Consider the following 25639-nt stretch of genomic DNA (forward strand, 5'->3'; position numbering starts at 1 on the left):
TCAGCCAGAGCCACAGAACCTGGTGTGGTGTAGGTGGCCAAAGCCAGGAGCACAGGCCGTGGTGTGTTGTAGATGGCCTCAGCTAGCTGCACAGGACCTGGTGAGGTGGAGGTGGCTTCTTCCTGCAACTCAGGCCCTGGTGTGTTGTAGATGTTCTCAGCCGGAAGCAACGGTCCTCAGCCAGATGCAGACGCCCTGGTGTAATTTAGATGACCTATCATAGCAGCACAGGCCCCGGTGTGGTGCGGATGGCCTCACCTGGCAGCACAAGACATTGCTGAAAACAGCCAAAAGGAATGTCGTTTATGTGCCCTCATTAATGGGCAGCTGCTTTGGGTCTTTCAACACCCTCCTTCTCTGGATCAAAAGCAGTTCAATGACATGAAAAGCTTACAGCACCTGGTATTCCCAGGCGGTCTCCCATCCAAGTACTAACCAAGCCCAACCCTGCTTAGCTTCCGAGATCAGACGAGAGCGGGCGTGCTCAGGGTGGTATGGCCGTAAGCTGCAGACCTCAGCACAAAGTGTCAATTTATGGAATCAAGTGGTGAGTTGGGCAGTACTTGAAGTTACGAAACACAACCCTCCAATTTAACTACATTGTTAATGGTAACTGCATGGTTGCCTAATACTCTAACCCAAGGACTCAATTTAGCTTTTAACCAGCAGTACAGGCCCTGGTTTGGTGTAGATGGCCTCCACCAGCAGCACAGGACCTGGTGTGGTGTAGGTGGCCTCAGCCAGAAGCAAAGGCCCTGGTGGGGTGTATATGGCCTAAGCCAGAGCCACAGGCCCTGGTGTGGTGTAGATGGACTAAGCCAGCAGCGCAAGCCCTCGTGTAATGTAGATGGCCTCAGCCAGAAGCACAGGCCCTGGTGTGGTGTAGTTGGCCTCATCCAGTAGAGCAAGCCCTCGTGTGATGTATATGGCCTCATCCAGCAGCACAGGCCCTGGTGTGATTAAAATGGCCTCAACCAGCAACACAGGCCCTGGTGTGGGGTAGATGGCTTCAGCCAGAGCCACAGGCCCTGGTGTGGTGTAGTTGGCCTCAGCCAGAGCCACAGAACCTGGTGTGGTGTTGGTGGCCAAAGCCAGGAGCACAGGCCGTGGTGTGTTGTAGATGGCCTCAGCTAGCTGCACAGGACCTGGTGAGGTGGAGGTGGCTTCTTCCTGAAACTCAGGCCCTGGTGTGTTGTAGATGTTCTCAGCCGGAAGCAACGGTCCTCAGCCAGATGCAGACGCCCTGGTGTAATTTAGATGACCTATCTTAGCAGCACAGGCCCCGGTGTGGTGCGGATGGCCTCACCTGGCAGCACAAGACATTGCTGAAAACAGCCAAAAGGAATGTCGTTTATGTGCCCTCATTAATGGGCAGCTGCTTTGGGTCTTTCAACACCCTCCTTCTCTGGATCAAAAGCAGTTCAATGACATGAAAAGCTTACAACACCTGGTATTCCCAGGCGGTCTCCCATCCAAGTACTAACCAAGCCCAACCCTGCTTAGCTTCCGAGATCAGACGAGAGCGGGCGTGCTCAGGGTGGTATGGCCGTAAGCTGCAGACCTCAGCACAAAGTGTCAATTTATGGAATCAAGTGGTGAGTTGGGCAGTACTTGAAGTTACGAAACACAACCCTCCAATTTAACTACATTGTTAATGGTAACTGCATGGTTGCCTAATACTCTAACCCAAGGACTCAATTTAGCTTTTAACCAGCAGTACAGGCCCTGGTTTGGTGTAGATGGCCTCCACCAGCAGCACAGGACCTGGTGTGGTGTAGGTGGCCTCAGCCAGAAGCAAAGGCCCTGGTGGGGTGTATATGGCCTAAGCCAGAGCCACAGGCCCTGGTGTGGTGTAGATGGACTAAGCCAGCAGCGCAAGCCCTCGTGTAATGTAGATGGCCTCAGCCAGAAGCACAGGCCCTGGTGTGGTGTAGTTGGCCTCATCCAGTAGAGCAAGCCCTCGTGTGATGTATATGGCCTCATCCAGCAGCACAGGCCCTGGTGTGATTAAAATGGCCTCAACCAGCAACACAGGCCCTGGTGTGGGGTAGATGGCTTCAGCCAGAGCCACAGGCCCTGGTGTGGTGTAGTTGGCCTCAGCCAGAGCCACAGAACCTGGTGTGGTGTAGGTGGCCAAAGCCAGGAGCACAGGCCGTGGTGTGTTGTAGATGGCCTCAGCTAGCTGCACAGGACCTGGTGAGGTGGAGGTGGCTTCTTCCTGCAACTCAGGCCCTGGTGTGTTGTAGATGTTCTCAGCCGGAAGCAACGGTCCTCAGCCAGATGCAGACGCCCTGGTGTAATTTAGATGACCTATCTTAGCAGCACAGGCCCCGGTGTGGTGCGGATGGCCTCACCTGGCAGCACAAGACATTGCTGAAAACAGCCAAAAGGAATGTCGTTTATGTGCCCTCATTAATGGGCAGCTGCTTTGGGTCTTTCAACACCCTCCTTCTCTGGATCAAAAGCAGTTCAATGACATGAAAAGCTTACAGCACCTGGTATTCCCAGGCGGTCTCCCATCCAAGTACTAACCAAGCCCAACCCTGCTTAGCTTCCGAGATCAGACGAGAGCGGGCGTGCTCAGGGTGGTATGGCCGTAAGCTGCAGACCTCAGCACAAAGTGTCAATTTATGGAATCAAGTGGTGAGTTGGGCAGTACTTGAAGTTACGAAACACAACCCTCCAATTTAACTACATTGTTAATGGTAACTGCATGGTTGCCTAATACTCTAACCCAAGGACTCAATTTAGCTTTTAACCAGCAGTACAGGCCCTGGTTTGGTGTAGATGGCCTCCACCAGCAGCACAGGACCTGGTGTGGTGTAGGTGGCCTCAGCCAGAAGCAAAGGCCCTGGTGGGGTGTATATGGCCTAAGCCAGAGCCACAGGCCCTGGTGTGGTGTAGATGGACTAAGCCAGCAGCGCAAGCCCTCGTGTAATGTAGATGGCCTCAGCCAGAAGCACAGGCCCTGGTGTGGTGTAGTTGGCCTCATCCAGTAGAGCAAGCCCTCGTGTGATGTATATGGCCTCATCCAGCAGCACAGGCCCTGGTGTGATTAAAATGGCCTCAACCAGCAACACAGGCCCTGGTGTGGGGTAGATGGCTTCAGCCAGAGCCACAGGCCCTGGTGTGGTGTAGTTGGCCTCAGCCAGAGCCACAGAACCTGGTGTGGTGTTGGTGGCCAAAGCCAGGAGCACAGGCCGTGGTGTGTTGTAGATGGCCTCAGCTAGCTGCACAGGACCTGGTGAGGTGGAGGTGGCTTCTTCCTGAAACTCAGGCCCTGGTGTGTTGTAGATGTTCTCAGCCGGAAGCAACGGTCCTCAGCCAGATGCAGACGCCCTGGTGTAATTTAGATGACCTATCTTAGCAGCACAGGCCCCGGTGTGGTGCGGATGGCCTCACCTGGCAGCACAAGACATTGCTGAAAACAGCCAAAAGGAATGTCGTTTATGTGCCCTCATTAATGGGCAGCTGCTTTGGGTCTTTCAACACCCTCCTTCTCTGGATCAAAAGCAGTTCAATGACATGAAAAGCTTACAGCACCTGGTATTCCCAGGCGGTCTCCCATCCAAGTACTAACCAAGCCCAACCCTGCTTAGCTTCCGAGATCAGACGAGAGCGGGCGTGCTCAGGGTGGTATGGCCGTAAGCTGCAGACCTCAGCACAAAGTGTCAATTTATGGAATCAAGTGGTGAGTTGGGCAGTACTTGAAGTTACGAAACACAACCCTCCAATTTAACTACATTGTTAATGGTAACTGCATGGTTGCCTAATACTCTAACCCAAGGACTCAATTTAGCTTTTAACCAGCAGTACAGGCCCTGGTTTGGTGTAGATGGCCTCCACCAGCAGCACAGGACCTGGTGTGGTGTAGGTGGCCTCAGCCAGAAGCAAAGGCCCTGGTGGGGTGTATATGGCCTAAGCCAGAGCCACAGGCCCTGGTGTGGTGTAGATGGACTAAGCCAGCAGCGCAAGCCCTCGTGTAATGTAGATGGCCTCAGCCAGAAGCACAGGCCCTGGTGTGGTGTAGTTGGCCTCATCCAGTAGAGCAAGCCCTCGTGTGATGTATATGGCCTCATCCAGCAGCACAGGCCCTGGTGTGAATAAAATGGCCTCAACCAGCAACACAGGCCCTGGTGTGGGGTAGATGGCTTCAGCCAGAGCCACAGGCCCTGGTGTGGTGTAGTTGGCCTCAGCCAGAGCCACAGAACCTGGTGTGGTGTTGGTGGCCAAAGCCAGGAGCACAGGCCGTGGTGTGTTGTAGATGGCCTCAGCTAGCAGCACAGGACCTGGTGAGGTGGAGGTGGCTTCTTCCTGAAACTCAGGCCCTGGTGTGTTGTAGATGGCCTCAGCCGGAAGCACCGTTCCTCAGCCAGATGCAGACGCCCTGGTGTAATTTAGATGACCTATCTTAGCAGCACAGGCCCCGGTGTGGTGCGGATGGCCTCACCTGGCAGCACAAGACATTGCTGAAAACAGCCAAAAGGAATGTCGTTTATGTGCCCTCATTAATGGGCAGCTGCTTTGGGTCTTTCAACACCCTCCTTCTCTGGATCAAAAGCAGTTCAATGACATGAAAAGCTTACAGCACCTGGTATTCCCAGGCGGTCTCCCATCCAAGTACTAACCAAGCCCAACCCTGCTTAGCTTCCGAGATCAGACGAGAGCGGGCGTGCTCAGGGTGGTATGGCCGTAAGCTGCAGACCTCAGCACAAAGTGTCAATTTATGGAATCAAGTGGTGAGTTGGGCAGTACTTGAAGTTACGAAACACAACCCTCCAATTTAACTACATTGTTAATGGTAACTGCATGGTTGCCTAATACTCTAACCCAAGGACTCAATTTAGCTTTTAACCAGCAGTACAGGCCCTGGTTTGGTGTAGATGGCCTCCACCAGCAGCACAGGACCTGGTGTGGTGTAGGTGGCCTCAGCCAGAAGCAAAGGCCCTGGTGGGGTGTATATGGCCTAAGCCAGAGCCACAGGCCCTGGTGTGGTGTAGATGGACTAAGCCAGCAGCGCAAGCCCTCGTGTAATGTAGATGGCCTCAGCCAGAAGCACAGGCCCTGGTGTGGTGTAGTTGGCCTCATCCAGTAGAGCAAGCCCTCGTGTGATGTATATGGCCTCATCCAGCAGCACAGGCCCTGGTGTGAATAAAATGGCCTCAACCAGCAACACAGGCCCTGGTGTGGGGTAGATGGCTTCAGCCAGAGCCACAGGCCCTGGTGTGGTGTAGTTGGCCTCAGCCAGAGCCACAGAACCTGGTGTGGTGTTGGTGGCCAAAGCCAGGAGCACAGGCCGTGGTGTGTTGTAGATGGCCTCAGCTAGCAGCACAGGACCTGGTGAGGTGGAGGTGGCTTCTTCCTGAAACTCAGGCCCTGGTGTGTTGTAGATGGCCTCAGCCGGAAGCACCGTTCCTCAGCCAGATGCACACACCCTGGTGTAATTTAGATGACCTATCTTAGCAGCACAGGCCCCGGTGTGGTGCGGATGGCCTCACCTGGCAGCACAAGACATTGCTGAAAACAGCCAAAAGGAATGTCGTTTATGTGCCCTCATTAATGGGCAGCTGCTTTGGGTCTTTCAACACCCTCCTTCTCTGGATCAAAAGCAGTTCAATGACATGAAAAGCTTACGGCACCTGGTATTCCCAGGCGGTCTCCCATCCAAGTACTAACCAAGCCCAACCCTGCTTAGCTTCCGAGATCAGACGAGAGCGGGCGTGCTCAGGGTGGTATGGCCGTAAGCTGCAGACCTCAGCACAAAGTGTCAATTTATGGAATCAAGTGGTGAGTTGGGCAGTACTTGAAGTTACGAAACACAACCCTCCAATTTAACTACATTGTTAATGGTAACTGCATGGTTGCCTAATACCCTAACCCAAGGACTCAATTTTGCTTTTAACCAGCAGTACAGGCCCTGGTTTGGTGTAGATGGCCTCCACCAGCAGCACAGGACCTGGTGTGGTGTAGGTGGCCTCAGCCAGAAGCAAAGGCCCTGGTGGGGTGTATATGGCCTAAGCCAGAGCCACAGGCCCTGTTGTGGTGTAGATGGACTAAGCCAGCAGCGCAAGCCCTCGTGTAATGTAGATGGCCTCAGCCAGAAGCACAGGCCCTGGTGTGGTGTAGTTGGCCTCATCCAGTAGAGCAAGCCCTCGTGTGATGTATATGGCCTCATCCAGCAGCACAGGCCCTGGTGTGATTAAAATGGCCTCAACCAGCAACACAGGCCCTGGTGTGGGGTAGATGGCTTCAGCCAGAGCCACAGGCCCTGGTGTGGTGTAGTTGGCCTCAGCCAGAGCCACAGAACCTGGTGTGGTGTAGGTGGCCAAAGCCAGGAGCACAGGCCGTGGTGTGTTGTAGATGGCCTCAGCTAGCTGCACAGGACCTGGTGAGGTGGAGGTGGCTTCTTCCTGCAACTCAGGCCCTGGTGTGTTGTAGATGTTCTCAGCCGGAAGCAACGGTCCTCAGCCAGATGCAGACGCCCTGGTGTAATTTAGATGACCTATCATAGCAGCACAGGCCCCGGTGTGGTGCGGATGGCCTCACCTGGCAGCACAAGACATTGCTGAAAACAGCCAAAAGGAATGTCGTTTATGTGCCCTCATTAATGGGCAGCTGCTTTGGGTCTTTCAACACCCTCCTTCTCTGGATCAAAAGCAGTTCAATGACATGAAAAGCTTACAGCACCTGGTATTCCCAGGCGGTCTCCCATCCAAGTACTAACCAAGCCCAACCCTGCTTAGCTTCCGAGATCAGACGAGAGCGGGCGTGCTCAGGGTGGTATGGCCGTAAGCTGCAGACCTCAGCACAAAGTGTCAATTTATGGAATCAAGTGGTGAGTTGGGCAGTACTTGAAGTTACAAAACACAACCCTCCAATTTAACTACATTGTTAATGGTAACTGCATGGTTGCCTAATACTCTAACCCAAGGACTCAATTTATCTTTTAACCAGCAGTACAGGCCCTGGTTTGGTGTAGATGGCCTCCACCAGCAGCACAGGACCTGGTGTGGTGTAGGTGGCCTCAGCCAGAAGCAAAGGCCCTGGTGGGGTGTATATGGCCTAAGCCAGAGCCACAGGCCCTGGTGTGGTGTAGATGGACTAAGCCAGCAGCGCAAGCCCTCGTGTAATGTAGATGGCCTCAGCCAGAAGCACAGGCCCTGGTGTGGTGTAGTTGGCCTCATCCAGTAGAGCAAGCCCTCGTGTGATGTATATGGCCTCATCCAGCAGCACAGGCCCTGGTGTGATTAAAATGGCCTCAACCAGCAACACAGGCCCTGGTGTGGGGTAGATGGCTTCAGCCAGAGCCACAGGCCCTGGTGTGGTGTAGTTGGCCTCAGCCAGAGCCACAGAACCTGGTGTGGTGTTGGTGGCCAAAGCCAGGAGCACAGGCCGTGGTGTGTTGTAGATGGCCTCAGCTAGCAGCACAGGACCTGGTGAGGTGGAGGTGGCTTCTTCCTGCAACTCAGGCCCTGGTGTGTTGTAGAAGGCCTCAGCCGGAAGCACCGGTCCTCAGCCAGATGCACACGCCCTGGTGTAATTTAGATGACCTATCTTAGCAGCACAGGCCCCGGTGTGGTGCGGATGGCCTCACCTGGCAGCACAAGACATTGCTGAAAACAGCCAAAAGGAATGTCGTTTATGTGCCCTCATTAATGGGCAGCTGCTTTGGGTCTTTCAACACCCTCCTTCTCTGGATCAAAAGCAGTTCAATGACATGAAAAGCTTACAGCACCTGGTATTCCCAGGCGGTCTCCCATCCAAGTACTAACCAAGCCCAACCCTGCTTAGCTTCCGAGATCAGACGAGAGCGGGCGTGCTCAGGGTGGTATGGCCGTAAGCTGCAGACCTCAGCACAAAGTGTCAATTTATGGAATCAAGTGGTGAGTTGGGCAGTACTTGAAGTTACAAAACACAACCCTCCAATTTAACTACATTGTTAATGGTAACTGCATGGTTGCCTAATACTCTAACCCAAGGACTCAATTTAGCTTTTAACCAGCAGTACAGGCCCTGGTTTGGTGTAGATGGCCTCCACCAGCAGCACAGGACCTGGTGTGGTGTAGGTGGCCTCAGCCAGAAGCAAAGGCCCTGGTGGGGTGTATATGGCCTAAGCCAGAGCCACAGGCCCTGGTGTGGTGTAGATGGACTAAGCCAGCAGCGCAAGCCCTCGTGTAATGTAGATGGCCTCAGCCAGAAGCACAGGCCCTGGTGTGGTGTAGTTGGCCTCATCCAGTAGAGCAAGCCCTCGTGTGATGTATATGGCCTCATCCAGCAGCACAGGCCCTGGTGTGATTAAAATGGCCTCAACCAGCAACACAGGCCCTGGTGTGGGGTAGATGGCTTCAGCCAGAGCCACAGGCCCTGGTGTGGTGTTGGTGGCCTCAGCCAGAGCCACAGAACCTGGTGTGGTGTTGGTGGCCAAAGCCAGGAGCACAGGCCGTGGTGTGTTGTAGATGGCCTCAGCTAGCAGCACAGGACCTGGTGAGGTGGAGGTGGCTTCTTCCTGAAACTCAGGCCCTGGTGTGTTGTAGATGGCCTCAGCCGGAAGCACCGGTCCTCAGCCAGATGCACACGCCCTGGTGTAATTTAGATGACCTATCTTAGCAGCACAGGCCCCGGTGTGGTGCGGATGGCCTCACCTGGCAGCACAAGACATTGCTGAAAACAGCCAAAAGGAATGTCGTTTATGTGCCCTCATTAATGGGCAGCTGCTTTGGGTCTTTCAACACCCTCCTTCTCTGGATCAAAAGCAGTTCAATGACATGAAAAGCTTACGGCACGTGGTATTCCCAGGCGGTCTCCCATCCAAGTACTAACCAAGCCCAACCCTGCTTAGCTTCCGAGATCAGACGAGAGCGGGCGTGCTCAGGGTGGTATGGCCGTAAGCTGCAGACCTCAGCACAAAGTGTCAATTTATGGAATCAAGTGGTGAGTTGGGCAGTACTTGAAGTTACGAAACACAACCCTCCAATTTAACTACATTGTTAATGGTAACTGCATGGTTGCCTAATACTCTAACCCAAGGACTCAATTTATCTTTTAACCAGCAGTACAGGCCCTGGTTTGGTGTAGATGGCCTCCACCAGCAGCACAGGACCTGGTGTGGTGTAGGTGGCCTCAGCCAGAAGCAAAGGCCCTGGTGGGGTGTATATGGCCTAAGCCAGAGCCACAGGCCCTGGTGTGGTGTAGATGGACTAAGCCAGCAGCGCAAGCCCTCGTGTAATGTAGATGGCCTCAGCCAGAAGCACAGGCCCTGGTGTGGTGTAGTTTGCCTCATCCAGTAGAGCAAGCACTCGTGTGATGTATATGGCCTCATCCAGCAGCACAGGCCCTGGTGTGATTAAAATGGCCTCAACCAGCAACACAGGCCCTGGTGTGGGGTAGATGGCTTCAGCCAGAGCCACAGGCCCTGGTGTGGTGTAGTTGGCCTCAGCCAGAGCCACAGAACCTGGTGTGGTGTAGGTGGCCAAAGCCAGGAGCACAGGCCGTGGTGTGTTGTAGATGGCCTCAGCTAGCTGCACAGGACCTGGTGAGGTGGAGGTGGCTTCTTCCTGCAACTCAGGCCCTGGTGTGTTGTAGATGTTCTCAGCCGGAAGCACCGGTCCTCAGCCAGATGCACACGCCCTGGTGTAATTTAGATGACCTATCATAGCAGCACAGGCCCCGGTGTGGTGCGGATGGCCTCACCTGGCAGCACAAGACATTGCTGAAAACAGCCAAAAGGAATGTCGTTTATGTGCCCTCATTAATGGGCAGCTGCTTTGGGTCTTTCAACACCCTCCTTCTCTGGATCAAAAGCAGTTCAATGACATGAAAAGCTTACAGCACCTGGTATTCCCAGGCGGTCTCCCATCCAAGTACTAACCAAGCCCAACCCTGCTTAGCTTCCGAGATCAGACGAGAGCGGGCGTGCTCAGGGTGGTATGGCCGTAAGCTGCAGACCTCAGCACAAAGTGTCAATTTATGGAATCAAGTGGTGAGTTGGGCAGTACTTGAAGTTACGAAACACAACCCTCCAATTTAACTACATTGTTAATGGTAACTGCATGGTTGCCTAATACCCTAACCCAAGGACTCAATTTTGCTTTTAACCAGCAGTACAGGCCCTGGTTTGGTGTAGATGGCCTCCACCAGCAGCACAGGACCTGGTGTGGTGTAGGTGGCCTCAGCCAGAAGCAAAGGCCCTGGTGGGGTGTATATGGCCTAAGCCAGAGCCACAGGCCCTGTTGTGGTGTAGATGGACTAAGCCAGCAGCGCAAGCCCTCGTGTAATGTAGATGGCCTCAGCCAGAAGCACAGGCCCTGGTGTGGTGTAGTTGGCCTCATCCAGTAGAGCAAGCCCTCGTGTGATGTATATGGCCTCATCCAGCAGCACAGGCCCTGGTGTGATTAAAATGGCCTCAACCAGCAACACAGGCCCTGGTGTGGGGTAGATGGCTTCAGCCAGAGCCACAGGCCCTGGTGTGGTGTAGTTGGCCTCAGCCAGAGCCACAGAACCTGGTGTGGTGTTGGTGGCCAAAGCCAGGAGCACAGGCCGTGGTGTGTTGTAGATGGCCTCAGCTAGCAGCACAGGACCTGGTGAGGTGGAGGTGGCTTCTTCCTGCAACTCAGGCCCTGGTGTGTTGTAGAAGGCCTCAGCCGGAAGCACCGGTCCTCAGCCAGATGCACACGCCCTGGTGTAATTTAGATGACCTATCTTAGCAGCACAGGCCCCGGTGTGGTGCGGATGGCCTCACCTGGCAGCACAAGACATTGCTGAAAACAGCCAAAAGGAATGTCGTTTATGTGCCCTCATTAATGGGCAGCTGCTTTGGGTCTTTCAACACCCTCCTTCTCTGGATCAAAAGCAGTTCAATGACATGAAAAGCTTACAGCACCTGGTATTCCCAGGCAGTCTCCCATCCAAGTACTAACCAAGCCCAACCCTGCTTAGCTTCCGAGATCAGGCGTGCTCAGGGTGGTATGGCCGTAAGCTGCAGACCTCAGCACAAAGTGTCAATTTATGGAATCAAGTGGTGAGTTGGGCAGTACTTGAAGTTACGAAACACAACCCTCCAATTTAACTACATTGTTAATGGTAACTGCATGGTTGCCTAATACTCTAACCCAAGGACTCAATTTAGCTTTTAACCAGCAGTACAGGCCCTGGTTTGGTGTAGATGGCCTCCACCAGCAGCACAGGACCTGGTGTGGTGTAGGTGGCCTCAGCCAGAAGCAAAGGCCCTGGTGGGGTGTATATGGCCTAAGCCAGAGCCACAGGCCCTGGTGTGGTGTAGATGGACTAAGCCAGCAGCGCAAGCCCTCGTGTAATGTAGATGGCCTCAGCCAGAAGCACAGGCCCTGGTGTGGTGTAGTTGGCCTCATCCAGTAGAGCAAGCCCTCGTGTGATGTATATGGCCTCATCCAGCAGCACAGGCCCTGGTGTGATTAAAATGGCCTCAACCAGCAACACAGGCCCTGGTGTGGGGTAGATGGCTTCAGCCAGAGCCACAGGCCCTGGTGTGGTGTTGGTGGCCTCAGCCAGAGCCACAGAACCTGGTGTGGTGTTGGTGGCCAAAGCCAGGAGCACAGGCCGTGGTGTGTTGTAGATGGCCTCAGCTAGCAGCACAGGACCTGGTGAGGTGGAGGTGGCTTCTTCCTGAAACTCAGGCCCTGGTGTGTTGTAGATGGCCTCAGCCGGAAGCACCGGTCCTCAGCCAGATGCACACGCCCTGGTGTAATTTAGATGACCTATCTTAGCAGCACAGGCCCCGGTGTGGTGCGGATGGCCTCACCTGGCAGCACAAGACATTGCTGAAAACAGCCAAAAGGAATGTCGTTTATGTGCCCTCATTAATGGGCAGCTGCTTTGGGTCTTTCAACACCCTCCTTCTCTGGATCAAAAGCAGTTCAATGACATGAAAAGCTTACGGCACCTGGTATTCCCAGGCGGTCTCCCATCCAAGTACTAACCAAGCCCAACCCTGCTTAGCTTCCGAGATCAGACGAGAGCGGGCGTGCTCAGGGTGGTATGGCCGTAAGCTGCAGACCTCAGCACAAAGTGTCAATTTATGGAATCAAGTGGTGAGTTGGGCAGTACTTGAAGTTACGAAACACAACCCTCCAATTTAACTACATTGTTAATGGTAACTGCATGGTTGCCTAATACCCTAACCCAAGGACTCAATTTTGCTTTTAACCAGCAGTACAGGCCCTGGTTTGGTGTAGATGGCCTCCACGAGCAGCACAGGACCTGGTGTGGTGTAGGTGGCCTCAGCCAGAAGCAAAGGCCCTGGTGGGGTGTATATGGCCTAAGCCAGAGCCACAGGCCCTGGTGTGGTGTAGATGGACTAAGCCAGCAGCGCAAGCCCTTGTGTAATGTAGATGGCCTCAGCCAGAAGCACAGGCCCTGGTGTGGTGTAGTTGGCCTCATCCAGTAGAGCAAGCCCTCGTGTGATGTATATGGCCTCATCCAGCAGCACAGGCCCTGGTGTGATTAAAATGGCCTCAACCAGCAACACAGGCCCTGGTGTGGGGTAGATGGCTTCAGCCAGAGCCACAGGCCCTGGTGTGGTGTAGTTGGCCTCAGCCAGAGCCACAGAACCTGGTGTGGTGTAGGTGGCCAAAGCCAGGAGCACAGGCCGTGGTGTGTTGTAGATGGCCTCAGCTAGCAGCACAGGACCTGGTGAGGTGGAGGTGGCTTCTTCCTGCAACTCAGGCCCTGGTGTTTTGTAGATGTTCTCAGCCGGAAGCAACGGTCCTCAGCCAGATGCAGACGCCCTGGTGTAATTTAGATGACCTATCTTAGCAGCACAGGCCCCGGTGTGGTGCGGATGGCCTCACCTGGCAGCACAAGACATTGCTGAAAACAGCCAAAAGGAATGTCGTTTATGTGCCCTCATTAATGGGCAGCTGCTTTGGGTCTTTCAACACCCTCCTTCTCTGGATCAAAAGCAGTTCAATGACATGAAAAGCTTACAGCACCTGGTATTCCCAGGCGGTCTCCCATCCAAGTACTAACCAAGCCCAACCCTGCTTAGCTTCCGAGATCAGACGAGAGCGGGCGTGCTCAGGGTGGTATGGCCGTAAGCTGCAGACCTCCGCACAAAGTGTCAATTTATGGAATCAAGTGGTGAGTTGGGCAGTACTTGAAGTTACGAAACACAACCCTCCAATTTAACTACATTGTTAATGGTAACTGCATGGTTGCCTAATACTCTAACCCAAGGACTCAATTTAGCTTTTAACCAGCAGTACAGGCCCTGGTTTGGTGTAGATGGCCTCCACCAGCAGCACAGGACCTGGTGTGGTGTAGGTGGCCTCAGCCAGAAGCAAAGGCCCTGGTGGGGTGTATATGGCCTAAGCCAGAGCCACAGGCCCTGGTGTGGTGTAGATGGACTAAGCCAGCAGCGCAAGCCCTCGTGTAATGTAGATGGCCTCAGCCAGAAGCACAGGCCCTGGTGTGGTGTAGTTGGCCTCATCCAGTAGAGCAAGCCCTCGTGTGATGTATATGGCCTCATCCAGCAGCACAGGCCCTGGTGTGAATAAAATGGCCTCAACCAGCAACACAGGCCCTGGTGTGGGGTAGATGGCTTCAGCCAGAGCCACAGGCCCTGGTGTGGTGTAGTTGGCCTCAGCCAGAGCCACAGAACCTGGTGTGGTGTTGGTGGCCAAAGCCAGGAGCACAGGCCGTGGTGTGTTGTAGATGGCCTCAGCTAGCAGCACAGGACCTGGTGAGGTGGAGGTGGCTTCTTCCTGAAACTCAGGCCCTGGTGTGTTGTAGATGGCCTCAGCCGGAAGCACCGTTCCTCAGCCAGATGCAGACGCCCTGGTGTAATTTAGATGACCTATCTTAGCAGCACAGGCCCCGGTGTGGTGCGGATGGCCTCACCTGGCAGCACAAGACATTGCTGAAAACAGCCAAAAGGAATGTCGTTTATGTGCCCTCATTAATGGGCAGCTGCTTTGGGTCTTTCAACACCCTCCTTCTCTGGATCAAAAGCAGTTCAATGACATGAAAAGCTTACGGCACCTGGTATTCCCAGGCGGTCTCCCATCCAAGTACTAACCAAGCCCAACCCTGCTTAGCTTCCGAGATCAGACGAGAGCGGGCGTGCTCAGGGTGGTATGGCCGTAAGCTGCAGACCTCAGCACAAAGTGTCAATTTATGGAATCAAGTGGTGAGTTGGGCAGTACTTGAAGTTACGAAACACAACCCTCCAATTTAACTACATTGTTAATGGTAACTGCATGGTTGCCTAATACCCTAACCCAAGGACTCAATTTTGCTTTTAACCAGCAGTACAGGCCCTGGTTTGGTGTAGATGGCCTCCACCAGCAGCACAGGACCTGGTGTGGTGTAGGTGGCCTCAGCCAGAAGCAAAGGCCCTGGTGGGGTGTATATGGCCTAAGCCAGAGCCACAGGCCCTGTTGTGGTGTAGATGGACTAAGCCAGCAGCGCAAGCCCTCGTGTAATGTAGATGGCCTCAGCCAGAAGCACAGGCCCTGGTGTGGTGTAGTTGGCCTCATCCAGTAGAGCAAGCCCTCGTGTGATGTATATGGCCTCATCCAGCAGCACAGGCCCTGGTGTGATTAAAATGGCCTCAACCAGCAACACAGGCCCTGGTGTGGGGTAGATGGCTTCAGCCAGAGCCACAGGCCCTGGTGTGGTGTAGTTGGCCTCAGCCAGAGCCACAGAACCTGGTGTGGTGTTGGTGGCCAAAGCCAGGAGCACAGGCCCTGGTGTGTTGTAGATGGCCTCAGCCGGAAGCACCGGTCCTCAGCCAGATGCACACGCCCTGGTGTAATTTAGATGACCTATCTTAGCAGCAAAGGCCCCGGTGTGGTGCGGATGGCCTCACCTGGCAGCACAAGACATTGCTGAAAACAGCCAAAAGGAATGTCGTTTATGTGCCCTCATTAATGGGCAGCTGCTTTGGGTCTTTCAACACCCTCCTTCTCTGGATCAAAAGCAGTTCAATGACATGAAAAGCTTACGGCACCTGGTATTCCCAGGCGGTCTCCCATCCAAGTACTAACCAAGCCCAACCCTGCTTAGCTTCCGAGATCAGACGAGAGCGGGTGTGCTCAGGGTGGTATGGCCGTAAGCTGCAGACCTCAGCACAAAGTGTCAATTTATGGAATCAAGTGGTGAGTTGGGCAGTACTTGAAGTTACGAAACACAACCCTCCAATTTAACTACATTGTTAATGGTAACTGCATGGTTGCCTAATACTCTAACCCAAGGACTCAATTTAGCTTTTAACCAGCAGTACAGGCCCTGGTTTGGTGTAGATGGCCTCCACCAGCAGCACAGGACCTGGTGTGGTGTAGGTGGCCTCAGCCAGAAGCAAAGGCCCTGGTGGGGTGTATATGGCCTAAGCCAGAGCCACAGGCCCTGTTGTGGTGTAGATGGACTAAGCCAGCAGCGCAAGCCCTCGTGTAATGTAGATGGCCTCAGCCAGAAGCACAGGCCCTGGTGTGGTGTAGTTGGCCTCATCCAGTAGAGCAAGCCCTCGTGTGATGTATATGGCCTCATCCAGCAGCACAGGCCCTGGTGTGATTAAAATGGCCTCAACCAGCAACACAGGCCCTGGTGTGGGGTAGATGGCTTCAGCCAGAGCCACAGGCCCTGGTGTGGTGTAGTTGGCCTCAGCCAGAGCCACAGAACCTGGTGTGGTGTTGGTGGCCAAAGCCAGGAGCACAGGCCGTGGTGTGTTGTAGATGGCCTCAGCTAGCAGCACAGGACCTGGTGAGGTGGAGGTGGCTTCTTCCTGCAACTCAGGCCCTGGTGTGTTGTAGAAGGCCTCAGCCGGAAGCACCGGTCCTCAGCCAGATGCACACGCCCTGGTGTAATTTAGATGACCTATCTTAGCAGCACAGGCCCCGGTGTGGTGCGGATGGCCTCACCTGGCAGCACAAGACATTGCTGAAAACAGCCAAAAGGAATGTCGTTTATGTGCCCTCATTAATGGGCAGCTGCTTTGGGTCTTTCAACACCCTCCTTCTCTGGATCAAAAGCAGTTCAATGACATGAAAAGCTTACAGCACCTGGTATTCCCAGGCGGTCTCCCATCCAAGTACTAACCAAGCCCAACCCTGCTTAGCTTCCGAGATCAGACGAGAGCGGGCGTGCTCAGGGTGGTATGGCCGTAAGCTGCAGACCTCAGCACAAAGTGTCAATTTATGGAATCAAGTGGTGAGTTGGGCAGTACTTGAAGTTACGAAACACAACCCTCCAATTTAACTACATTGTTAATGGTAACTGCATGGTTGCCTAATACTCTAACCCAAGGACTCAATTTAGCTTTTAACCAGCAGTACAGGCCCTGGTTTGGTGTAGATGGCCTCCACCAGCAGCACAGGACCTGGTGTGGTGTAGGTGGCCTCAGCCAGAAGCAAAGGCCCTGGTGGGGTGTATATGGCCTAAGCCAGAGCCACAGGCCCTGGTGTGGTGTAGATGGACTAAGCCAGCAGCGCAAGCCCTCGTGTAATGTAGATGGCCTCAGCCAGAAGCACAGGCCCTGGTGTGGTGTAGTTGGCCTCATCCAGTAGAGCAAGCCCTCGTGTGATGTATATGGCCTCATCCAGCAGCACAGGCCCTGGTGTGATTAAAATGGCCTCAACCAGCAACACAGGCCCTGGTGTGGGGTAGATGGCTTCAGCCAGAGCCACAGGCCCTGGTGTGGTGTTGGTGGCCTCAGCCAGAGCCACAGAACCTGGTGTGGTGTTGGTGGCCAAAGCCAGGAGCACAGGCCGTGGTGTGTTGTAGATGGCCTCAGCTAGCAGCACAGGACCTGGTGAGGTGGAGGTGGCTTCTTCCTGAAACTCAGGCCCTGGTGTGTTGTAGATGGCCTCAGCCGGAAGCACCGGTCCTCAGCCAGATGCACACGCCCTGGTGTAATTTAGATGACCTATCTTAGCAGCACAGGCCCCGGTGTGGTGCGGATGGCCTCACCTGGCAGCACAAGACATTGCTGAAAACAGCCAAAAGGAATGTCGTTTATGTGCCCTCATTAATGGGCAGCTGCTTTGGGTCTTTCAACACCCTCCTTCTCTGGATCAAAAGCAGTTCAATGACATGAAAAGCTTACGGCACCTGGTATTCCTAGGCGGTCTCCCATCCAAGTACTAACCAAGCCCAACCCTGCTTAGCTTCCGAGATCAGACGAGAGCGGGCGTGCTCAGGGTGGTATGGCCGTAAGCTGCAGACCTCAGCACAAAGTGTCAATTTATGGAATCAAGTGGTGAGTTGGGCAGTACTTGAAGTTACGAAACACAACCCTCCAATTTAACTACATTGTTAATGGTAACTGCATGGTTGCCTAATACTCTAACCCAAGGACTCAATTTAGCTTTTAACCAGCAGTACAGGCCCTGGTTTGGTGTAGATGGCCTCCACCAGCAGCACAGGACCTGGTGTGGTGTAGGTGGCCTCAGCCAGTAGAGCAAGCCCTCGTGTGATGTATATGGCCTCATCCAGCAGCACAGGCCCTGGTGTGATTAAAATGGCCTCAACCAGCAACACAGGCCCTGGTGTGGGGTAGATGGCTTCAGCCAGAGCCACAGGCCCTGGTGTGGTGTAGTTGGCCTCAGCCAGAGCCACAGAACCTGGTGTGGTGTAGGTGGCCAAAGCCAGGAGCACAGGCCGTGGTGTGTTGTAGATGGCCTCAGCTAACAGCACAGGACCTGGTGAGGTGGAGGTGGCTTCTTCCTGCAACTCAGGCCCTGGTGTGTTGTAGATGTTCTCAGCCGGAAGCAACGGTCCTCAGCCAGATGCAGACGCCCTGGTGTAATTTAGATGACCTATCTTAGCAGCACAGGCCCCGGTGTGGTGCGGATGGCCTCACCTGGCAGCACAAGACATTGCTGAAAACAGCCAAAAGGAATGTCGTTTATGTGCCCTCATTAATGGGCAGCTGCTTTGGGTCTTTCAACACCCTCCTTCTCTGGATCAAAAGCAGTTCAATGACATGAAAAGCTTACAGCACCTGGTATTCCCAGGCGGTCTCCCATCCAAGTACTAACCAAGCCCAACCCTGCTTAGCTTCCGAGATCAGACGAGAGCGGGCGTGCTCAGGGTGGTATGGCCGTAAGCTGCAGACCTCAGCACAAAGTGTCAATTTATGGAATCAAGTGGTGAGTTGGGCAGTACTTGAAGTTACGAAACACAACCCTCCAATTTAACTACATTGTTAATGGTAACTGCATGGTTGCCTAATACCCTAACCCAAGGACTCAATTTTGCTTTTAACCAGCAGTACAGGCCCTGGTTTGGTGTAGATGGCCTCCACGAGCAGCACAGGACCTGGTGTGGTGTAGGTGGCCTCAGCCAGAAGCAAAGGCCCTGGTGGGGTGTATATGGCCTAAGCCAGAGCCACAGGCCCTGGTGTGGTGTAGATGGACTAAGCCAGCAGCGCAAGCCCTTGTGTAATGTAGATGGCCTCAGCCAGAAGCACAGGCCCTGGTGTGGTGTAGTTGGCCTCATCCAGTAGAGCAAGCCCTCGTGTGATGTATATGGCCTCATCCAGCAGCACAGGCCCTGGTGTGATTAAAATGGCCTCAACCAGCAACACAGGCCCTGGTGTGGGGTAGATGGCTTCAGCCAGAGCCACAGGCCCTGGTGTGGTGTAGTTGGCCTCAGCCAGAGCCACAGAACCTGGTGTGGTGTAGGTGGCCAAAGCCAGGAGCACAGGCCGTGGTGTGTTGTAGATGGCCTCAGCTAGCTGCACAGGACCTGGTGAGGTGGAGGTGGCTTCTTCCTGCAACTCAGGCCCTGGTGTGTTGTAGATGTTCTCAGCCGGAAGCAACGGTCCTCAGCCAGATGCAGACGCCCTGGTGTAATTTAGATGACCTATCTTAGCAGCACAGGCCCCGGTGTGGTGCGGATGGCCTCACCTGGCAGCACAAGACATTGCTGAAAACAGCCAAAAGGAATGTCGTTTATGTGCCCTCATTAATGGGCAGCTGCTTTGGGTCTTTCAACACCCTCCTTCTCTGGATCAAAAGCAGTTCAATGACATGAAAAGCTTACAGCACCTGGTATTCCCAGGCGGTCTCCCATCCAAGTACTAACCAAGCCCAACCCTGCTTAGCTTCCGAGATCAGACGAGAGCGGGCGTGCTCAGGGTGGTATGGCCGTAAGCTGCAGACCTCAGCACAAAGTGTCAATTTATGGAATCAAGTGGTGAGTTGGGCAGTACTTGAAGTTACGAAACACAACCCTCCAATTTAACTACATTGTTAATGGTAACTGCATGGTTGCCTAATACTCTAACCCAAGGACTCAATTTAGCTTTTAACCAGCAGTACAGGCCCTGGTTTGGTGTAGATGGCCTCCACCAGCAGCACAGGACCTGGTGTGGTGTAGGTGGCCTCAGCCAGAAGCAAAGGCCCTGGTGGGGTGTATATGGCCTAAGCCAGAGCCACAGGCCCTGGTGTGGTGTAGATGGACTAAGCCAGCAGCGCAAGCCCTCGTGTAATGTAGATGGCCTCAGCCAGAAGCACAGGCCCTGGTGTGGTGTAGTTGGCCTCATCCAGTAGAGCAAGCCCTCGTGTGATGTATATGGCCTCATCCAGCAGCACAGGCCCTGGTGTGAATAAAATGGCCTCAACCAGCAACACAGGCCCTGGTGTGGGGTAGATGGCTTCAGCCAGAGCCACAGGCCCTGGTGTGGTGTAGTTGGCCTCAGCCAGAGCCACAGAACCTGGTGTGGTGTAGGTGGCCAAAGCCAGGAGCACAGGCCGTGGTGTGTTGTAGATGGCCTCAGCTAGCTGCACAGGACCTGGTGAGGTGGAGGTGGCTTCTTCCTGCAACTCAGGCCCTGGTGTGTTGTAGATGTTCTCAGCCGGAAGCAACGGTCCTCAGCCAGATGCAGACGCCCTGGTGTAATTTAGATGACCTATCTTAGCAGCACAGGCCCCGGTGTGGTGCGGATGGCCTCACCTGGCAGCACAAGACATTGCTGAAAACAGCCAAAAGGAATGTCGTTTATGTGCCCTCATTAATGGGCAGCTGCTTTGGGTCTTTCAACACCCTCCTTCTCTGGATCAAAAGCAGTTCAATGACATGAAAAGCTTACAGCACCTGGTATTCCCAGGCGGTCTCCCATCCAAGTACTAACCAAGCCCAACCCTGCTTAGCTTCCGAGATCAGACGAGAGCGGGCGTGCTCAGGGTGGTATGGCCGTAAGCTGCAGACCTCAGCACAAAGTGTCAATTTATGGAATCAAGTGGTGAGTTGGGCAGTACTTGAAGTTACGAAACACAACCCTCCAATTTAACTACATTGTTAATGGTAACTGCATGGTTGCCTAATACTCTAACCCAAGGACTCAATTTAGCTTTTAACCAGCAGTACAGGCCCTGGTTTGGTGTAGATGGCCTCCACCAGCAGCACAGGACCTGGTGTGGTGTAGGTGGCCTCAGCCAGAAGCAAAGGCCCTGGTGGGGTGTATATGGCCTAAGCCAGAGCCACAGGCCCTGGTGTGGTGTAGATGGACTAAGCCAGCAGCGCAAGCCCTCGTGTAATGTAGATGGCCTCAGCCAGAAGCACAGGCCCTGGTGTGGTGTAGTTGGCCTCATCCAGTAGAGCAAGCCCTCGTGTGATGTATATGGCCTCATCCAGCAGCACAGGCCCTGGTGTGAATAAAATGGCCTCAACCAGCAACACAGGCCCTGGTGTGGGGTAGATGGCTTCAGCCAGAGCCACAGGCCCTGGTGTGGTGTAGTTGGCCTCAGCCAGAGCCACAGAACCTGGTGTGGTGTTGGTGGCCAAAGCCAGGAGCACAGGCCGTGGTGTGTTGTAGATGGCCTCAGCTAGCAGCACAGGACCTGGTGAGGTGGAGGTGGCTTCTTCCTGAAACTCAGGCCCTGGTGTGTTGTAGATGGCCTCAGCCGGAAGCACCGTTCCTCAGCCAGATGCAGACGCCCTGGTGTAATTTAGATGACCTATCTTAGCAGCACAGGCCCCGGTGTGGTGCGGATGGCCTCACCTGGCAGCACAAGACATTGCTGAAAACAGCCAAAAGGAATGTCGTTTATGTGCCCTCATTAATGGGCAGCTGCTTTGGGTCTTTCAACACCCTCCTTCTCTGGATCAAAAGCAGTTCAATGACATGAAAAGCTTACGGCACCTGGTATTCCCAGGCGGTCTCCCATCCAAGTACTAACCAAGCCCAACCCTGCTTAGCTTCCGAGATCAGACGAGAGCGGGCGTGCTCAGGGTGGTATGGCCGTAAGCTGCAGACCTCAGCACAAAGTGTCAATTTATGGAATCAAGTGGTGAGTTGGGCAGTACTTGAAGTTACGAAACACAACCCTCCAATTTAACTACATTGTTAATGGTAACTGCATGGTTGCCTAATACCCTAACCCAAGGACTCAATTTTGCTTTTAACCAGCAGTACAGGCCCTGGTTTGGTGTAGATGGCCTCCACCAGCAGCACAGGACCTGGTGTGGTGTAGGTGGCCTCAGCCAGAAGCAAAGGCCCTGGTGGGGTGTATATGGCCTAAGCCAGAGCCACAGGCCCTGTTGTGGTGTAGATGGACTAAGCCAGCAGCGCAAGCCCTCGTGTAATGTAGATGGCCTCAGCCAGAAGCACAGGCCCTGGTGTGGTGTAGTTGGCCTCATCCAGTAGAGCAAGCCCTCGTGTGATGTATATGGCCTCATCCAGCAGCACAGGCCCTGGTGTGATTAAAATGGCCTCAACCAGCAACACAGGCCCTGGTGTGGGGTAGATGGCTTCAGCCAGAGCCACAGGCCCTGGTGTGGTGTAGTTGGCCTCAGCCAGAGCCACAGAACCTGGTGTGGTGTTGGTGGCCAAAGCCAGGAGCACAGGCCCTGGTGTGTTGTAGATGGCCTCAGCCGGAAGCACCGGTCCTCAGCCAGATGCACACGCCCTGGTGTAATTTAGATGACCTATCTTAGCAGCAAAGGCCCCGGTGTGGTGCGGATGGCCTCACCTGGCAGCACAAGACATTGCTGAAAACAGCCAAAAGGAATGTCGTTTATGTGCCCTCATTAATGGGCAGCTGCTTTGGGTCTTTCAACACCCTCCTTCTCTGGATCAAAAGCAGTTCAATGACATGAAAAGCTTACGGCACCTGGTATTCCCAGGCGGTCTCCCATCCAAGTACTAACCAAGCCCAACCCTGCTTAGCTTCCGAGATCAGACGAGAGCGGGCGTGCTCAGGGTGGTATGGCCGTAAGCTGCAGACCTCAGCACAAAGTGTCAATTTATGGAATCAAGTGGTGAGTTGGGCAGTACTTGAAGTTACGAAACACAACCCTCCAATTTAACTACATTGTTAATGGTAACTGCATGGTTGCCTAATACTCTAACCCAAGGACTCAATTTAGCTTTTAACCAGCAGTACAGGCCCTGGTTTGGTGTAGATGGCCTCCACCAGCAGCACAGGACCTGGTGTGGTGTAGGTGGCCTCAGCCAGAAGCAAAGGCCCTGGTGGGGTGTATATGGCCTAAGCCAGAGCCACAGGCCCTGGTGTGGTGTAGATGGACTAAGCCAGCAGCGCAAGCCCTCGTGTAATGTAGATGGCCTCAGCCAGAAGCACAGGCCCTGGTGTGGTGTAGTTGGCCTCATCCAGTAGAGCAAGCCCTCGTGTGATGTATATGGCCTCATCCAGCAGCACAGGCCCTGGTGTGATTAAAATGGCCTCAACCAGCAACACAGGCCCTGGTGTGGGGTAGATGGCTTCAGCCAGAGCCACAGGCCCTGGTGTGGTGTTGGTGGCCTCAGCCAGAGCCACAGAACCTGGTGTGGTGTTGGTGGCCAAAGCCAGGAGCACAGGCCGTGGTGTGTTGTAGATGGCCTCAGCTAGCAGCACAGGACCTGGTGAGGTGGAGGTGGCTTCTTCCTGAAACTCAGGCCCTGGTGTGTTGTAGATGGCCTCAGCCGGAAGCACCGGTCCTCAGCCAGATGCACACGCCCTGGTGTAATTTAGATGACCTATCTTAGCAGCACAGGCCCCGGTGTGGTGCGGATGGCCTCACCTGGCAGCACAAGACATTGCTGAAAACAGCCAAAAGGAATGTCGTTTATGTGCCCTCATTAATGGGCAGCTGCTTTGGGTCTTTCAACACCCTCCTTCTCTGGATCAAAAGCAGTTCAATGACATGAAAAGCTTACGGCACCTGGTATTCCCAGGCGGTCTCCCATCCAAGTACTAACCAAGCCCAACCCTGCTTAGCTTCCGAGATCAGACGAGAGCGGGCGTGCTCAGGGTGGTATGGCCGTAAGCTGCAGACCTCAGCACAAAGTGTCAATTTATGGAATCAAGTGGTGAGTTGGGCAGTACTTGAAGTTACGAAACACAACCCTCCAATTTAACTACATTGTTAATGGTAACTGCATGGTTGCCTAATACTCTAACCCAAGGACTCAATTTATCTTTTAACCAGCAGTACAGGCCCTGGTTTGGTGTAGATGGCCTCCACCAGCAGCACAGGACCTGGTGTGGTGTAGGTGGCCTCAGCCAGAAGCAAAGGCCCTGGTGGGGTGTATATGGCCTAAGCCAGAGCCACAGGCCCTGGTGTGGTGTAGATGGACTAAGCCAGCAGCGCAAGCCCTCGTGTAATGTAGATGGCCTCAGCCAGAAGCACAGGCCCTGGTGTGGTGTAGTTGGCCTCATCCAGTAGAGCAAGCCCTCGTGTGATGTATATGGCCTCATCCAGCAGCACAGGCCCTGGTGTGATTAAAATGGCCTCAACCAGCAACACAGGCCCTGGTGTGGGGTAGATGGCTTCAGCCAGAGCCACAGGCCCTGGTGTGGTGTAGTTGGCCTCAGCCAGAGCCACAGAACCTGGTGTGGTGTAGGTGGCCAAAGCCAGGAGCACAGGCCGTGGTGTGTTGTAGATGGCCTCAGCTAGCAGCACAGGACCTGGTGAGGTGGAGGTGGCTTCTTCCTGAAACTCAGGCCCTGGTGTGTTGTAGATGGCCTCAGCCGGAAGCACCGTTCCTCAGCCAGATGCAGACGCCCTGGTGTAATTTAGATGACCTATCTTAGCAGCACAGGCCCCGGTGTGGTGCGGATGGCCTCACCTGGCAGCACAAGACATTGCTGAAAACAGCCAAAAGGAATGTCGTTTATGTGCCCTCATTAATGGGCAGCTGCTTTGGGTCTTTCAACACCCTCCTTCTCTGGATCAAAAGCAGTTCAATGACATGAAAAGCTTACGGCACCTGGTATTCCCAGGCGGTCTCCCATCCAAGTACTAACCAAGCCCAACCCTGCTTAGCTTCCGAGATCAGACGAGAGCGGGCGTGCTCAGGGTGGTATGGCCGTAAGCTGCAGACCTCAGCACAAAGTGTCAATTTATGGAATCAAGTGGTGAGTTGGGCAGTACTTGAAGTTACGAAACACAACCCTCCAATTTAACTACATTGTTAATGGTAACTGCATGGTTGCCTAATACCCTAACCCAAGGACTCAATTTTGCTTTTAACCAGCAGTACAGGCCCTGGTTTGGTGTAGATGGCCTCCACCAGCAGCACAGGACCTGGTGTGGTGTAGGTGGCCTCAGCCAGAAGCAAAGGCCCTGGTGGGGTGTATATGGCCTAAGCCAGAGCCACAGGCCCTGTTGTGGTGTAGATGGACTAAGCCAGCAGCGCAAGCCCTCGTGTAATGTAGATGGCCTCAGCCAGAAGCACAGGCCCTGGTGTGGTGTAGTTGGCCTCATCCAGTAGAGCAAGCCCTCGTGTGATGTATATGGCCTCATCCAGCAGCACAGGCCCTGGTGTGATTAAAATGGCCTCAACCAGCAACACAGGCCCTGGTGTGGGGTAGATGGCTTCAGCCAGAGCCACAGGCCCTGGTGTGGTGTAGTTGGCCTCAGCCAGAGCCACAGAACCTGGTGTGGTGTTGGTGGCCAAAGCCAGGAGCACAGGCCCTGGTGTGTTGTAGATGGCCTCAGCCGGAAGCACCGGTCCTCAGCCAGATGCACACGCCCTGGTGTAATTTAGATGACCTATCTTAGCAGCAAAGGCCCCGGTGTGGTGCGGATGGCCTCACCTGGCAGCACAAGACATTGCTGAAAACAGCCAAAAGGAATGTCGTTTATGTGCCCTCATTAATGGGCAGCTGCTTTGGGTCTTTCAACACCCTCCTTCTCTGGATCAAAAGCAGTTCAATGACATGAAAAGCTTACGGCACCTGGTATTCCCAGGCGGTCTCCCATCCAAGTACTAACCAAGCCCAACCCTGCTTAGCTTCCGAGATCAGACGAGAGCGGGCGTGCTCAGGGTGGTATGGCCGTAAGCTGCAGACCTCAGCACAAAGTGTCAATTTATGGAATCAAGTGGTGAGTTGGGCAGTACTTGAAGTTACGAAACACAACCCTCCAATTTAACTACATTGTTAATGGTAACTGCATGGTTGCCTAATACTCTAACCCAAGGACTCAATTTAGCTTTTAACCAGCAGTACAGGCCCTGGTTTGGTGTAGATGGCCTCCACCAGCAGCACAGGACCTGGTGTGGTGTAGGTGGCCTCAGCCAGAAGCAAAGGCCCTGGTGGGGTGTATATGGCCTAAGCCAGAGCCACAGGCCCTGGTGTGGTGTAGATGGACTAAGCCAGCAGCGCAAGCCCTCGTGTAATGTAGATGGCCTCAGCCAGAAGCACAGGCCCTGGTGTGGTGTAGT

The 25639-nt window shown here is 54.0% G+C and overlaps 24 non-coding genes and 1 pseudogene across 24 annotated transcripts; all 25 read right to left on the reverse strand.

Moving 5' to 3' along the window:
• Positions 1-387: 387 nt before the first annotated feature.
• Positions 388-506, reverse strand: LOC146366835 (5S ribosomal RNA). Its single transcript, XR_014797795.1, has one exon. It is a non-coding gene; the product is annotated as a 5S ribosomal RNA (ribosomal RNA).
• Positions 507-1435: 929 nt separating this feature from the next.
• LOC146366836 (5S ribosomal RNA) lies at positions 1436-1554 on the reverse strand. The gene has a single exon (XR_014797924.1). It is a non-coding gene; the product is annotated as a 5S ribosomal RNA (ribosomal RNA).
• Positions 1555-2483: 929 nt separating this feature from the next.
• LOC146366837 (5S ribosomal RNA) lies at positions 2484-2602 on the reverse strand. The gene has a single exon (XR_014797796.1). It is a non-coding gene; the product is annotated as a 5S ribosomal RNA (ribosomal RNA).
• Positions 2603-3531: 929 nt separating this feature from the next.
• On the reverse strand, positions 3532-3650 carry LOC146366838 (5S ribosomal RNA). The gene has a single exon (XR_014797797.1). It is a non-coding gene; the product is annotated as a 5S ribosomal RNA (ribosomal RNA).
• Positions 3651-4579: 929 nt separating this feature from the next.
• Positions 4580-4698, reverse strand: LOC146366839 (5S ribosomal RNA). The gene has a single exon (XR_014797798.1). It is a non-coding gene; the product is annotated as a 5S ribosomal RNA (ribosomal RNA).
• Positions 4699-5627: 929 nt separating this feature from the next.
• On the reverse strand, positions 5628-5746 carry LOC146366840 (5S ribosomal RNA). The gene has a single exon (XR_014798423.1). It is a non-coding gene; the product is annotated as a 5S ribosomal RNA (ribosomal RNA).
• Positions 5747-6675: 929 nt separating this feature from the next.
• LOC146366841 (5S ribosomal RNA) lies at positions 6676-6794 on the reverse strand. The gene has a single exon (XR_014797800.1). It is a non-coding gene; the product is annotated as a 5S ribosomal RNA (ribosomal RNA).
• A 929-nt stretch (positions 6795-7723) lies between these two features.
• Positions 7724-7842, reverse strand: LOC146366842 (5S ribosomal RNA). The gene has a single exon (XR_014797801.1). It is a non-coding gene; the product is annotated as a 5S ribosomal RNA (ribosomal RNA).
• Positions 7843-8771: 929 nt separating this feature from the next.
• Positions 8772-8890, reverse strand: LOC146366843 (5S ribosomal RNA). The gene has a single exon (XR_014797928.1). It is a non-coding gene; the product is annotated as a 5S ribosomal RNA (ribosomal RNA).
• A 929-nt stretch (positions 8891-9819) lies between these two features.
• On the reverse strand, positions 9820-9938 carry LOC146366844 (5S ribosomal RNA). The gene has a single exon (XR_014797802.1). It is a non-coding gene; the product is annotated as a 5S ribosomal RNA (ribosomal RNA).
• A 929-nt stretch (positions 9939-10867) lies between these two features.
• Positions 10868-10976, reverse strand: LOC146366845 (5S ribosomal RNA; annotated as a pseudogene).
• Positions 10977-11905: 929 nt separating this feature from the next.
• On the reverse strand, positions 11906-12024 carry LOC146366846 (5S ribosomal RNA). The gene has a single exon (XR_014798424.1). It is a non-coding gene; the product is annotated as a 5S ribosomal RNA (ribosomal RNA).
• Positions 12025-12953: 929 nt separating this feature from the next.
• Positions 12954-13072, reverse strand: LOC146366847 (5S ribosomal RNA). The gene has a single exon (XR_014797803.1). It is a non-coding gene; the product is annotated as a 5S ribosomal RNA (ribosomal RNA).
• Positions 13073-14001: 929 nt separating this feature from the next.
• LOC146366848 (5S ribosomal RNA) lies at positions 14002-14120 on the reverse strand. Its single transcript, XR_014798425.1, has one exon. It is a non-coding gene; the product is annotated as a 5S ribosomal RNA (ribosomal RNA).
• An 851-nt stretch (positions 14121-14971) lies between these two features.
• LOC146366849 (5S ribosomal RNA) lies at positions 14972-15090 on the reverse strand. The gene has a single exon (XR_014798346.1). It is a non-coding gene; the product is annotated as a 5S ribosomal RNA (ribosomal RNA).
• A 929-nt stretch (positions 15091-16019) lies between these two features.
• On the reverse strand, positions 16020-16138 carry LOC146366850 (5S ribosomal RNA). Its single transcript, XR_014797804.1, has one exon. It is a non-coding gene; the product is annotated as a 5S ribosomal RNA (ribosomal RNA).
• A 929-nt stretch (positions 16139-17067) lies between these two features.
• On the reverse strand, positions 17068-17186 carry LOC146366851 (5S ribosomal RNA). Its single transcript, XR_014797919.1, has one exon. It is a non-coding gene; the product is annotated as a 5S ribosomal RNA (ribosomal RNA).
• A 773-nt stretch (positions 17187-17959) lies between these two features.
• On the reverse strand, positions 17960-18078 carry LOC146366852 (5S ribosomal RNA). The gene has a single exon (XR_014797805.1). It is a non-coding gene; the product is annotated as a 5S ribosomal RNA (ribosomal RNA).
• A 929-nt stretch (positions 18079-19007) lies between these two features.
• Positions 19008-19126, reverse strand: LOC146366853 (5S ribosomal RNA). The gene has a single exon (XR_014797806.1). It is a non-coding gene; the product is annotated as a 5S ribosomal RNA (ribosomal RNA).
• Positions 19127-20055: 929 nt separating this feature from the next.
• LOC146366854 (5S ribosomal RNA) lies at positions 20056-20174 on the reverse strand. Its single transcript, XR_014797807.1, has one exon. It is a non-coding gene; the product is annotated as a 5S ribosomal RNA (ribosomal RNA).
• A 929-nt stretch (positions 20175-21103) lies between these two features.
• On the reverse strand, positions 21104-21222 carry LOC146366855 (5S ribosomal RNA). Its single transcript, XR_014798426.1, has one exon. It is a non-coding gene; the product is annotated as a 5S ribosomal RNA (ribosomal RNA).
• An 851-nt stretch (positions 21223-22073) lies between these two features.
• LOC146366856 (5S ribosomal RNA) lies at positions 22074-22192 on the reverse strand. The gene has a single exon (XR_014798427.1). It is a non-coding gene; the product is annotated as a 5S ribosomal RNA (ribosomal RNA).
• Positions 22193-23121: 929 nt separating this feature from the next.
• On the reverse strand, positions 23122-23240 carry LOC146366857 (5S ribosomal RNA). Its single transcript, XR_014798428.1, has one exon. It is a non-coding gene; the product is annotated as a 5S ribosomal RNA (ribosomal RNA).
• Positions 23241-24169: 929 nt separating this feature from the next.
• LOC146366858 (5S ribosomal RNA) lies at positions 24170-24288 on the reverse strand. The gene has a single exon (XR_014798429.1). It is a non-coding gene; the product is annotated as a 5S ribosomal RNA (ribosomal RNA).
• Positions 24289-25139: 851 nt separating this feature from the next.
• On the reverse strand, positions 25140-25258 carry LOC146366859 (5S ribosomal RNA). Its single transcript, XR_014798430.1, has one exon. It is a non-coding gene; the product is annotated as a 5S ribosomal RNA (ribosomal RNA).
• Between the last annotated feature and the right edge of the window lie 381 nt (positions 25259-25639).

Source organism: Perissodus microlepis, chromosome 18, assembly GCF_051167445.1.
Source record: "Perissodus microlepis isolate ML-2025 ecotype Zambia chromosome 18, ASM5116744v1, whole genome shotgun sequence".
NCBI classification, from domain to species: domain Eukaryota; kingdom Metazoa; phylum Chordata; class Actinopteri; order Cichliformes; family Cichlidae; genus Perissodus; species Perissodus microlepis.